Source organism: Saimiri boliviensis, chromosome 6, assembly GCF_048565385.1.
Source record: "Saimiri boliviensis isolate mSaiBol1 chromosome 6, mSaiBol1.pri, whole genome shotgun sequence".
In the NCBI taxonomy this organism is placed as follows: domain Eukaryota; kingdom Metazoa; phylum Chordata; class Mammalia; order Primates; family Cebidae; genus Saimiri; species Saimiri boliviensis.
This window is the reverse complement of record NC_133454.1, coordinates 73,984,724-73,997,793: the sequence shown is the minus strand read 5'-3', so window position 1 is coordinate 73,997,793 and position 13,070 is coordinate 73,984,724. Positions and strand designations below refer to the sequence as shown.

The window sequence follows — 13,070 nt, the reverse complement described above, 5'->3', positions numbered from 1 at the left end:
AAAAGAGTGCTGAAAAGCTATTGAAGACACAAATATATATTCCACTTCCTCTTCCACCACACCCTGGATTCTGCCTAATACATAGACTCTTCTCCCACCCCAGACACAACCCTGACAATTCTGGGAAGGAAAAGTCTTTCCACACTAATGTTAGTAGCTCCAGAATCTCCAGATGATGAGGCAGAGCTTCTAGAAGAGAGAAAAGAGAAACTTAGGTCCTGGAAAAGGGACATTAAGTACTAGCTTACAAAGATCCAACCAACCTCCATAGCCATGCAATTTAGAAAGGCTAAGGGAAGCTCCTCCCACCAAGCCAAGCCCCAGTGCCTTTTTCATTCAAATGCTTTCTAGTGAGCCATCCCCATCTTCCATCTTCCTGAGAATGCTGTGGGAACTGGATTAAGAAAGGCAGCCCAACAAATTTAGAGCTAACTTACTCTTTAAAAATGACTCCAGTTATAATATTGCCTCATGTTAAACACAAAAATACATTGTAGATGAAAAAAAAAAGACTCTAGATTATCTCCCAAACAGGATATATTCCTGAGCCTCAGCCATGCTGAGAATCCTTATATTAGTGACACAATGAGGCAAGGCAAATAAGTCAAGGTATACAAGGCCAAAGAAGCCATGGAAACAAGATGACATGCAAGATCTTAAGTCTGCAACTACACTGGGAAACAGCTGGATGGGAGAGGGAAATATGGACTTTAAAGTTGGACCTAAATTCTAACCCCAAATCACTACTTACTAGTTTACTTAGTTGACTAAACTTCAGTCTCCTCATCTGTAAATCAGAATAATAGTACTTACTTCAGAGCATTATAAGGAGTATTAAATGAAGTAAAGAATACAAATCACTTCACCTGAGGCACAGACTGTGTTTCAATAACTTAACTTCTCTTCCCTTTAACCAGGGCCACAATGTTGCACTGTTGCACAAGGAAAATTGCAACAGCTTGCAAACAGCATGCAATTTACAAAGCATTTTCACTTAACACCTTCCTTTCAAAGACCTCCACCTGGTGACCTTCATTCAACCCAAAACTCAGGGCTTCAATCCTCTGTATGGCTCATGTTCCACAGATAGGCTGAGGCTCAGATATTACTTATAGACAAGGAACAAAATCTCTGGATTGGCCACTCCCAGATTCCCTAGCTTGGAACACACACTCAGGTGTGTCTGCCATACAGGCTCATGCTAGGGGAATGCTTGTTATTGCTCTCAGGTCAATTTAATCTACGACTTCCTAATGCCATCACATCAGGGGCTAGGATTTTAATGTATGAAATTTAGAGGACACATACATTCAGTCTACAGCAGAGCCCCACTAATCATGGATCTGGGAAGTGTGAAGCCAGGGACAAGAACAAATGCTGCAAGTTTTCATCTGAGGCCCATGTCCTCTTGGGTTGACAGATGGACCAAACACTCAAGGGCAGGTAGTTTTTCTAAAGGTGTTAAGTCCTATCATATGGGACCCAGGAAAGTAAGTCTAAGATCTAGGGTGACCTTAGCACCCTGGTTACCAAGGAGTGACATCACTACTCCTTACTGAGTTTATCCAGACCAGGTAGGGACCATGTCTTAATGTTTTTTATGTTCCCAGAACCTAGCACACTGAATGATATAACCCACCAGTTGTAAATGATTGCTGAGTAAATGAGCTAATATGGACATGGCTTTATCTTTATTGCCTGGCCTTTAAGCCTTTGAATACCCTTGCAGCTGCCTAAAATTACCTTTCTTAACCTTTACTTAATTATTTTCTCTCAATTTTCAGGTCCAACTTAAATGTCACCTCCTCAGGTAATGTCAAGTCTTTCCTAACACCCTAAACAATATTAAGTTCCTCTGCTATATGCACTCTCTCATCACATCCCTTATTTGTACTTCATGACATTCATCAGACTTCATTATGATTATTTTGTTCATTTTCGCCCTGCTCTAGGAAAGCAGGAACCATACCTATCTTGTTCATTATTCTGATGACCATGGACTAGTAAAGTACCTGGCACAGAGATAGTGTCCTATATGTTAGAATGATTGAATACATGAATGAATGACAGAGCTCCAGTCCAAAGCGATTCTGGAGTAAATGGAGATTCAAGACGGTCTGCTCAGCCCTAAGGTGGCCACAGTTACTTTTTTTTAATAGAACCTTAATACAGCCAACAAATGCCCATGCATGAAAGATGGCAACAGATCTGGAAAACAACAGAATGAAGAACAGTTTGTATGATAGGAAGTAAGAAGACATAAAGTGGGATGAAGTAGGAACCCCAATTGTGAATACCTTGTAGGCCAAGCTAAGAAATATGGTTTATTAACCTGCAGGACAGCCACTATCTGACTTGAGTTCACTAAGGTCACATGGACCTATATAGTAGGTATTATCCTGCTACACCCATCCACTGAGCTCCCTTTGTTGCCCACAGCCTGATAGGCCTTATTCCCCTCCCTTCATGTTTGCCCCCATTTTCCTGAGCTACATGAGATAATTCAATAATACAAGTGTCCCCAAAGATAGCATGGCCAAATTATCCTAGCCCAATTTTACTATAGAAAGTTATAAACAGGGAAGCTGTCATTTTTGAAGGACAAAGTCAGAAGGCCTGGATTTTAGTATTGCCAGCCAGTAACATTAGGTTACTAAGTCAATCTTTCTGAATTTTAGTCCTCTGCTCTATAAAATGAGAATACCTATCTCACAAGGTTCAGGGAAGACTGTGGTAAACACATGCAAAGTGTCTAGTATAGTGCCTTACATATAGTGAAGGTCAAATACATGTTTGGGTTTTAAATCTCATCCAGGGCAAAATGGAATTATTTCCTCCTAAATGGTAAGCATTTCCACTTGACCTGATGCAGCACAGACACCCATGTGGCCAGAGCTACTTACATACACCTGAGCCTGCCTTGCCTCCTAAAAGGGGATGGGCAGATTGCCCTGTTTCCATTCTCTGTCCAGTTGTCTCGGCATTGAAGAAATTACGTACCAGCAAGCAGGCTGCTGGAAGTAGAAGGGTGGAGGAAGAGCTGAGGCTCTCCCAGAACTTCAGATCTATTAATAGACCAGTCACGTATCCAGAAAGGCACAGGACTGTTGTCTGTAAACCTGGTAATAGACAAGCAGTTTAGGACTGGGTTCAATTTCAGATCAGAGATTGCAGAGCTGGGTCCACTCTGAACAATAAAACACAGGAGTGAAGCAAAGCAACCAGAAGTAAAGTGTTGACCCTTCCCTCACCCTCCTCAACCCTTCTAGCTTTGTGTTACAGTAAGCCTTAAATGAAGCTTAGCCTTTTTAGGTACTTCAATTTGGCTTGGGAAGTATCTTCAGAGACCCACTCTACTCATGATGGTCACCTTAAACACGTCACTGTTCTCTAGGCTTGTTTCTACATGTGAAACGCAACAAGACTAAGCCAGATGATCCCAATATCTTGATGAACTCACAAATCTTCATCTCAAAGTCCCAGCTCTGATTGATATATAAACCCAAGTCTAAAGCACTGTGTTCTAGAGACAGAAAGACAGGGATCCCAGGTGTACTACCCTCTGCACTAGCTTCAGCCACTCCACCCAAAAGAGAGGCAATAATAAACTGGCAACAAGGCATCCCGATCTCTCAAAATGCTGGCACCTCCAGCCTCAGAATGCCATTGTCTCATAACATACAACAGGGGCTAAGTAAATGCAAGCAAATTACTTCATGGGATCAGAATGTGGGGTGCTAACTGCCAGTTCCCACACAGTTCCTTAACATGCAGATCTAGAGCAGAAATCCGCCTGCTTTAACATAAAAAAGAAAGAAGAAAAAAAGGAACTGTATTTCCTGACTTTCCCAATCTTAGCACACCATCATAGGAAAAACAAAGCAGGACGTCTGTAGAAATTTTAACAAGAATCATTGGCCAGATGCAGTGGCTCTCATCTGTAATCCTAGCACTTTGTGAGGCCCAGGTGGGTGGACTGCCTGAGGTCAGGAGTTTGAGACAAGCCTGGCCAACATGGTGAAACTCTGTCTCCACTAAAAATACAAAAAATTAACTGAGTTTGGTAGTGCACACCTGTCGTCCCAGCTACTCAGGAGGCTGAGGCAGAAGAATCACGTCAACCTGGGCGGCAGAGGTTGCAGTGAGCCAAGATCGTGCCACTGCACTCCAGCCTGGGTAACAGAGCAAGACTCCATCTCCAAAAAAAAAAAAAAAAAAAAAAAATTGCACTGTTATACAGGATTAAATCTGTATTAGCATATCTAAAGAAAAAAACATCTTTCCTTAGGGAGATCAGTCAACCATGAAAGCTGAGAAAAAGGAGAATAACAGATACATATTGGGAGTACCCATCATTCATTTATTCCACAAAGGTTTACTAAGCATTTACTATATGCCAGGCACAAATCTAGGCCCTGGGAATAGGGTGATCCTGACACCCTCAAGAGAAGAAGAAGCCAACAAAGTTCAAATATTTCAGTTGCTTTCCCATGACCTTTCTATCTATACTGCAAGACAAACTCATCAGGCGACTGTAGCTGCTATATTATGAGGGTTCTTAGTTGCAAGAACAACTTAGATTGCAAATTTAGCAAACCAACTGATTCTAGCTAGTTTGAGAAGAAAAAAAACTTATCAAAAGAGTAACTCAGACTTAAAGAGAAGTGAAAAACCAGGGATCAATGCCAAGAACAATGCCTAAAATCAGGTAGCAAACTAGTCTGATCAGGTCCTATTTCCACTGCCAACCTCCACTATCTCTAGACACTATAACTGGCACTTCTGCCCCAGGAACTCAATTTGCTACCTGCACCACCATCACTGTACCCTGCTTCTCTGCACCACAAACTCTTCAGAGACAAAGTCCATGGTGAGTAGAGAAGACCAAAAGAGCCTAGGGCAAACTTTGAAAAACTTACAAGTAAATAGCTGGCATTTTAGGTAGAGAAATTCCTTAAAAACAGGAAAGGGTAATAAATATTTACTTTAGCCACTTTGGCATTATACACAAAACACTGGTTTCTGCTAATCAATGTCCCTAATTCAGACCCTATGTTCAACATAACCTTCATGATTAGGATGTTTGTGTTCCATAGTGTCATCCAAAGGTTGAAAATGTACTGGTCATTAACAATACAGGGAATCCAGTACATGTGACAGTTCTACTTCTTGAGGTAGACTTAAAAATTGGCATTATAGTTTTACCACATCAGCCTCATGAAGTTGGTTAATATGAGTCTGTTCAAAGATAAATGTTCTCAGTGAACTGACCAAATCTGAACTGCCAGAAAGTTAACTAAAAATAAACATTCATTGAGCTCCTCATATGTGCTAGATAGTATGCTAAGCATTTAATATGGATTAACTAATTTTTCATAACAACCTTAAAAGTTAGATACCATTCTCCCTATTTAACATAAGAGGAAACTGAGGCGCAAAGTGGTTAAATGAACTCGCCTAGGAATACACAGCTTATAACAGGAGGAGCCCAGAATCTAAACCCAGACAGTATGATTCCATACTGTCAACTCCCTCAAGTAAATTGCTACCTGTTGAGGCCTTTAGGTGGTAGCCTTCCTCACTGAGGTGGTTCTGGTAGGTTACAGATTGGCAGGAAGACACAGTCCTCTATCTTCCATCCTAAGGTTAAATTCTTGATTTAATTAGCTGCAGATACAAAATTTTATTGGAAGAAAGATGACTGTCCACACAGAACAAAAATAGGTAAAGCATCTGAGTAAGGCTTTGTTTGGCCCACAGATTCTATAATTGCAGCTGCTGACAGTAATATCCACACAAAGTATTTGCTGGACTTAAAGCTCGACTCTTATGCTACTACAACATTTTATTTATAATCAGGGATTATGCCTACATTCAGAATTCAGAAAGAATTTACACAAACAGTATTTATTAAGACAGTGGTCTCCAAAGCGGAATACATAAGACTTTCCAAGGAAGTACAGAAAGAAAAACTAAAACTCTTATTTCATAATTGTTTCTAATCTTAAAATATAAAAATTATGCTTTACCAATGTTAACTGTACAGACTAACAATGGTGCCCTCTCTGGGTCTGTATGTCATGTATTTCTGTATCACTTACCACATATGAGTTATCCTGAGAATAGAAATGGGAGCTCCACAGTGTGCAAGGAAGAACATCAGTGTCTGCAGTCACTCATTTGCTTTCAAGGTACTTATAAATTATGGCTTATTTTTTTTCTCAACTAAATCAAATTTTACCACATAAATTATCTTAACAGATGTTTGAAAATAAGTAAATGAATATGAAAAACAACTCCCATAGGTTGAAGATAATGTCAAAATTACAAACAAAAATAAATGCTAAATGAAAAAGCTGACCCTTCTACACCTAATACAAGCTCTCTGTAAGCCATCTTACAGGGCAAAAACAATTTAACTGGTTCAAACAATAAGTTGGCAAAAAAAATTCAAAACTACTAAAAGATACTTAGAATACTGAATGGATTTAAATTTATTATTAACAATGAACTGAATCCTTACTGGGCCTTGATATATTAAATCAGAGGTCAGCAAACATTTTCTGTAAAAGGCTAGATAGTTAATATTTTACAGCCTCTATTATAACTGATTAACCCTGCCACTGTAGTACAAAAGTAGTCACAGACAATATGTAATCAAATGAATGTGGTTGTGCTCCAATAAAACTTTATTTATAGAAGCAGGCATAATTTGTTGACCATTACATTAAATAATGATAAAGTAAAGCTATCATGATAAAAAAATACATCTAAAAACTATACCTGAAGATAAACTTTTATAATTTTTCTGTAGTGTTTAAAGTCTGAAGACATTCAATCAAGTGCTAAGAATTCTCTTTATACATGTCCTTAGTAATTAAAAACAAAAGGCACATATTATTGATGAAACATTTATTCTTTCTTGCTACAGTAATAAAGTGGATTAAATAGTACAAAGAAAGCAATATTTTTTTAAACCATTAAAAATATTTATTAGTAATTGTTTTAAACGCCACTTATTTGAGACAGCACTAAAAAAAGCATTTTCCTTAGAATTCTCACTTAGCTTGTATTTCACAAAAGTGCTTTAGAACTTAGATTTCTACCACTTGTATGGAGTGTAAAAGAAAGCAATATTTTTTAATTGCATTCCTTTGTCAGCAAATACTTTTATAAAATATATATTAAAATATATATTAAATATTAAGATTTGAAAGACAAATATTATTATAAATTATAGAACATGAGAGATTTTCTAGAAAGTAAGATACAAGTTTTCTTTCATGTGCCAGTTGAGAGTATTTGCTACATTCTATTAAATACTGAAATAAAAAAGGAACTACCTTTTAAGGGGCACTAAATGAAAAATGTACAGGAGAAGAAATATTCTCTAGAGCATAAGATTTCCTTAGTTGAAATAACATTTATTTTTTTAAATAATCGAAAATAAAGTTTTGTTTTAAAAATACTTAAGTGTAACTGCTGATAAACTACCTGCTTCAACTGGAATTTTAAAAGGATTATGAGTAAGATTAAAGAAAAAGCACTACACATGAAATTCTTTCCTGAATTATTCATAAGCAAGCTATTACAGCAAAGAAATTAAAGCTGGAAATGCTGAGTACTACGGGTTTTATTGAAATTGTTTATTTTATAAAAATGAGACCTTTAAAATATAGTAATACTATTTACTATTGCATCAAAAATACATCAAGTATTTAGGGGGAAAGAAAATTAATAAAAGAAACATAAGACCACTACAAGAAAACCTACAGACTTACAGAAAAAAAATTTTTAAAGATCTAAATAGCCCAAGCATGGTGTCTCAAGCCTATAATCCCAGCACTTTGGGAGACTGAGGCAGGAAGATCACTTGAGCCCAGAAGTTCAAGACCAGCCTGAGAAACATAGTGAGACCCTGTATCTAATTTAAAAAAAAAAAAAAAAAACTATAGCTGGGTGTGTTGGCATGTACCTACAGTCCCAGCTATTTGGGAGGCTGAAGCAGGAGAACTGCTTGAACCTGGGAAGCAGAGGTTGCAGTTAGCCGAGATTGCACCACTGCACTCCAGTCTGGCGCCTGCAACAGAGAAAGACTCTGTCGCAAAAAAAAAAAAAAAACTAAACTAAATAAATGGAAGGACATATTATCTTCATGAACTGAATGACTACATATGGTTTGTTAGTTCTCCCAAATTAATCCATAGATTCAATGCAAACCAATCAAAATCGCAACAGGGGTTTGCTTAGCAGAAGTTGACAAACCAACTCTAAAATCCATACGGAAATACAAAGGACCACTGAGTGAGGAGGCTCACACCTGTAATCCCAGCACTTTGGGAGGCCAAGGTAGGCGTATTACCCGAGGTCGGGTGTTTGAAACCAGCCTGACCAACAGAGAGAAACCCCATCTTTACATGCTTGTAATCCCAGCTATTCAGGGGGCTGAGGCAGTAGAATCACTTGAATCCAGGAGGCAGAAGTTGCAGTGACCTGAGATCCCACCATTACACTTCAGCCTGGGCAATAAGAGTGAAACTCCGTCTCAAAAAACAAACAAACAAACAAAACAAAGGACCAAGGACAGCCAAGGCAGTCCTGAAGAACAACAAGCTGATCGACTTACACTTCCAAATTATCAAGAATAATTACAATAAAAATTAGCACAGTGTGGTACTAGTGCAGGATACAAAAATGACCAATAGAATAGAGAGTGTGGAAACAGACCCACAAATAATGGTTATGTGCCTTATGAGGAAGGTAACACTATATAGTACAGTAAAAATGACTTTCTCCTAGTCGGGCACGGTGGCTCAAGCCTGTAAACCAGCACTTTGGGAGGCCGAGGCAGGTGGATCACGAGGTCAAGAGATCAAGACCATCCTGGTCAACATGGTGAAACCCCATCTCTACTAAAAACACAAATAATTAGCTGGGCATGGTGGCGCGTGCCTGTAGTCCCAGCTTCTCAGGAGGCTGAGGCAGGAGAATTGCCTGAACCCAGGAGGCGGAGGTTGTGGTGAGCCGAGATCGCGCAATTGCACTCCAGCCTGGGTAACAAGAGCGAAACTCTGTCTCAAAAAAAAAAAAAAAAAAAGACTTTCTCCTTTTTTTTTTTTTGAGATAGGGTCTCACTCTGTCACCTGGGCTAGAGTGCAGTGGTGAGATCTCAGCTCCCTGTAACCTCCGCCTCCCAGCTTCAAGCAATTCTCATGCCTCAGCCTCCCAAGTAGCTGGGATTACAGGAGTACACCACAACGCATGGCTGATTTTTGTATTCTTTTTTTTTTTTTTTTTTTCTGTGAAATTGCTGAGCTATGTATTTTTTTATTTTATCTTTTTTTTTTTCTGATTTCTGTATTTTTAGTAGAAATGAAGTTTCAGGCCGGGCTCGGTGGCTCAAGCCTGTAATCCCAGCACTTTGGGAGGCTGAGGCGGGTGGATCACGAGGTCAAGAGATCGAGACCATCCTGGTCAACATGGTGAAACCCCGTCTCTAATAAAAATACAAAAAAATTAGCTGGGCATGGTGGCATGTGCCTGTAATCCCAGCTACTCAGGAGGCTGAGGCAGGAGAATTGCCTGAACCTAGGAGGCGGAGGTTGCGGTGAGCCGAGATCGCGCCATTGCACTCCAGTCTGGGTAACAAGAGTGAAACTGCGTCTCAAAAAAAAAAAAAAAAAAAAAAAAAAGAAATGAAGTTTCATCATGCTGGCCAGGCTGGTCTCAAACTCCCGGCCTCAAGTGATCCACTAGCTTCAACCTCCCAAAGTTCTAGGATTACAGGCATGAGCCACTGCACCTGGCCCAAGAATGAGCTTTTTTGGTAAAGAGCTTTTTTGGTAAATGGTGTTAGATCGATTGATTATCTACAGAAGAAAAAAAAATGTACCTAGAATCATTACTTCACACCATACACAAAAATATCAATTTCAGATGGATTGCAAATCTAATGGGAAAGGTGAAACAAGCTTTTAGATAAAAAAAAAATTATGGGAAAATTGTTATGAACTTGGAATAGGCAAAGAGTTGTGTTTTTTTAATTATTATTATCTTTTTTTTTTTTTCCCTTTAGAAAAGAAGCAGATCCAGTTAAAAAAGAAGAATACTTAAAGGAGGTTTTCCTGCCCAAGGACTGAAGCACTGTCACAGAGTGCCTTCCAATCACCAGCTACTGAGCAAGCTGGGAATGGAAAGGGTCCCTTGCCAGGCTTGCTTTCCCCCACTTTGTGAAGCTGGCAGAATACAAAGCACTCTCCAGATAGGATCCCAGGAGGAGAAAAGATATTCATAATGCACATATAAGACAAAGGACTTATATCCAGCATACATAAAGAACTCCTACAAATTAAAGAAAAAGATAAACAACCTAATGGAAAATTGGGCAAAAAAAACCTGAACAAATACTATCACAAAATAATAAATCCAGATATTAAATATATACATATCTATATGTGTATGTAGATATTCATACATATATCAAAAGATGCTCTATACATTAGTCACTGGAGAAAAACAAATTAAACCACAATGTGATAACACTGTGCACTCACCAGAATGGCTAAAATGAAAAAGATAGGGAAATACTAGATGTTGAAAAGGAGTTCGGACAAGTAGAATTCTCATATTCTGCTTGTAGGAACATGTATTAGTATCTATCACTGCATAACAAATTACCCCCAAAATTTAGTTGCTTAAAACAATAAACATTTTAAAAGGGCTATAGCCATCTGATGGCTTGATCAGGGCTGGAGGATTTGCTTTCATAGTGGCTCACTCACATTCCCACCAAGTCCATGCTGATTGTTGTCAGGAAATACCAGTTCTCAACATGGCCCTTTTCCACAGGCTTCTTGAGTGTCCTCACAATATATTAATGGGCTTCCCAAGAGTGAATGATCCAAGAGACAGAGAGAAAGCAAGAAGGCAACTGTAGTACCTTTTATGACCTAATTTCTGAAGTTGTACACTATCCTTTTCACTTTATTCCATTTGTTAGAATGAAATTATTAGGTCCCGCTCAAAGGGAGGGGAATTAAGACTCCACCACTTGATGAAAGGAGTATCAAAGAATTTGTGGACATATTTTAAACCAAATATATCCAATTTGGCAAAGAATGTGACAGTATCCACTGGGGAGCACACACATCTTACCAAGGCCTCCAGTGTGTTAATGCAGTCTGATTAGCATGATATTGTCAATGTAATATATCATAGTGATATTGTATAGCCAGATGGTGAAGGTATCTTCTGACTATATTATGACTAACAGAGTAGAATTGTTTACATATCCCTGGGAAAAACCATAAAGGAATACTGATATGTTTCCCATGAATACAAATGGTTGTTAATCCTTTTTTCTGATTGAAACAGAAAATAATTCATTTGCCAAATCAACAGCCAAATATCATAGTATGGCCTGCTCTAGTAAAGTTATCAAATCCATTATAGCAGCCACATTTGGGGATATTAAGTTAAACTTACTGAAGTCCGGTCATTCTCTGTATCAATCCAGTTTTACAGGGGAAGACTAATAAATTAAATATAGATAGGAAATGAGACCAACATCCTGCATCTTAAGATACTTAAGTGTAGGCCAGGAGCAGTGGCTCATGCCTGTAATCCCAGAACTTTGGGAGGACAAGGCAGACATATCATCTGAGGTCAGGAGTTCAAGACCAGCCTAGTTAACATGGTGAAACCCCATCTCCACTAAAAAAACAAAAATTAGCTGGGCATGATGGTGGGTGCCTGTAATCCAAGCTACTTGAGAGGCAGAGGCAGGATAATCACCTGAATCCAGGAGGCAGAGGTTGAAGTGAGTCAAGACCGCACCATTGCACTCTAGCCTGGGCAACAGAGTGAGGCTCCATCTCAAAAAAAAAAAAAAAAAAAAAAAAAGATACGTAAGAGTAGCACTAACCTCCACCATCTGTCCCAGAAGGTGTTATTAGGTTTGATTCACTATCTTGGCCAGGAGAGCAGGAGGTAGTTTCAAGGCTTCCACTTAGCCTTCCCCACTATGACACCTCTTATTCAACAGGTCAAATATCTAATATGGGTGCTACTCTAACTGCTGAGTTTGTCAATCCCAATTATACACTTGGGGATAGAGAAAATGACCACTTGGTAAGTCTGTGGGATAATTCTACTTCTAAAAAGTATCATAGAAAAGTAACAAGATAAATATATATATTAACATCATATTAAGTGAAAGAAACCAGACATGATTCCATTTATATGAAATGTTCAGAATAGGCAAATTTATAGAGACAGAAAGTAGACTAATGGTTGCCAGAGAATAAAGAAGAGGGAGTATGTCTGCTTAATGAGTCATTAAGTGTTTCTTTTTGGGGTGATAAAAATATTCTGAAATTAAATAGTAATGATGGTTACACAAAATTGTTGAAAACCACTAAGTTGGGTGGGGCACAATGACTCATTCCTATAATCAGAGGACTTTGGGAGGCTGAGACAGGAAGACTGCTTGAAGGCAGGAGTAGAGACCAGCCTGGGTAATATGGCAAGACTTCATCTCTCCCCCCGCCCAAAAAAAGTACACTTTAAAATAATAAGTATTATGCTATGTGAATTTTGAGATGGAGTCTTGCTATTTCGCCAGACTGGAGTGTAATAGTGAGATCTTGGCTCACTGCAACCTCCATCTCCCAGATTCAAGTGATTCCTTGCCTCAGCCTCCTGAGTAGCTAGGACTATAGCTACGCACCATGTGCAGATAATTTTTTATATTTTAGTAGAGATGGGGTTTCACCATGGCCAGGATGGTCTCAATCTCCTGACATCAGGATCCGCCCGCCTCGGCCTCCCAAAGTGCTGGGATTACAGGAGTGAGCCACCACGCCCGGCTATGTGAATTTTTTTTTTTTTTTTTGAGACAGAGTTTCACTCTTGTTACCCAGGCTGGAGTGCAATGGCGCGATCTCGTCTCACCGCAACCTCCGCCTCCTGGGTTCAGGCAATTCTCCTGCCTCAGCCTCCTGAGTAGCTGGGATTACAGGCATGCGCCACCATGCCCAGCTAATTTTTTGTATTTTTAGTAGAGACGGGGT

At 39.1% G+C, this 13,070-nt stretch overlaps 1 protein-coding gene and 1 non-coding gene across 10 annotated transcripts in view; both read right to left on the bottom strand.

Moving 5' to 3' along the window:
• The window catches only part of STIM1 (stromal interaction molecule 1), a 244,747-nt gene that overhangs the window by 163,160 nt on the left and 68,517 nt on the right, over positions 1 to 13,070 (bottom strand). The gene's annotated exons all lie outside the window — the stretch shown is intronic.
• Positions 10,142 to 10,279, bottom strand: LOC120364823 (small nucleolar RNA SNORA7). The gene has a single exon (XR_005579962.1). It is a non-coding gene; the product is annotated as a small nucleolar RNA SNORA7 (small nucleolar RNA).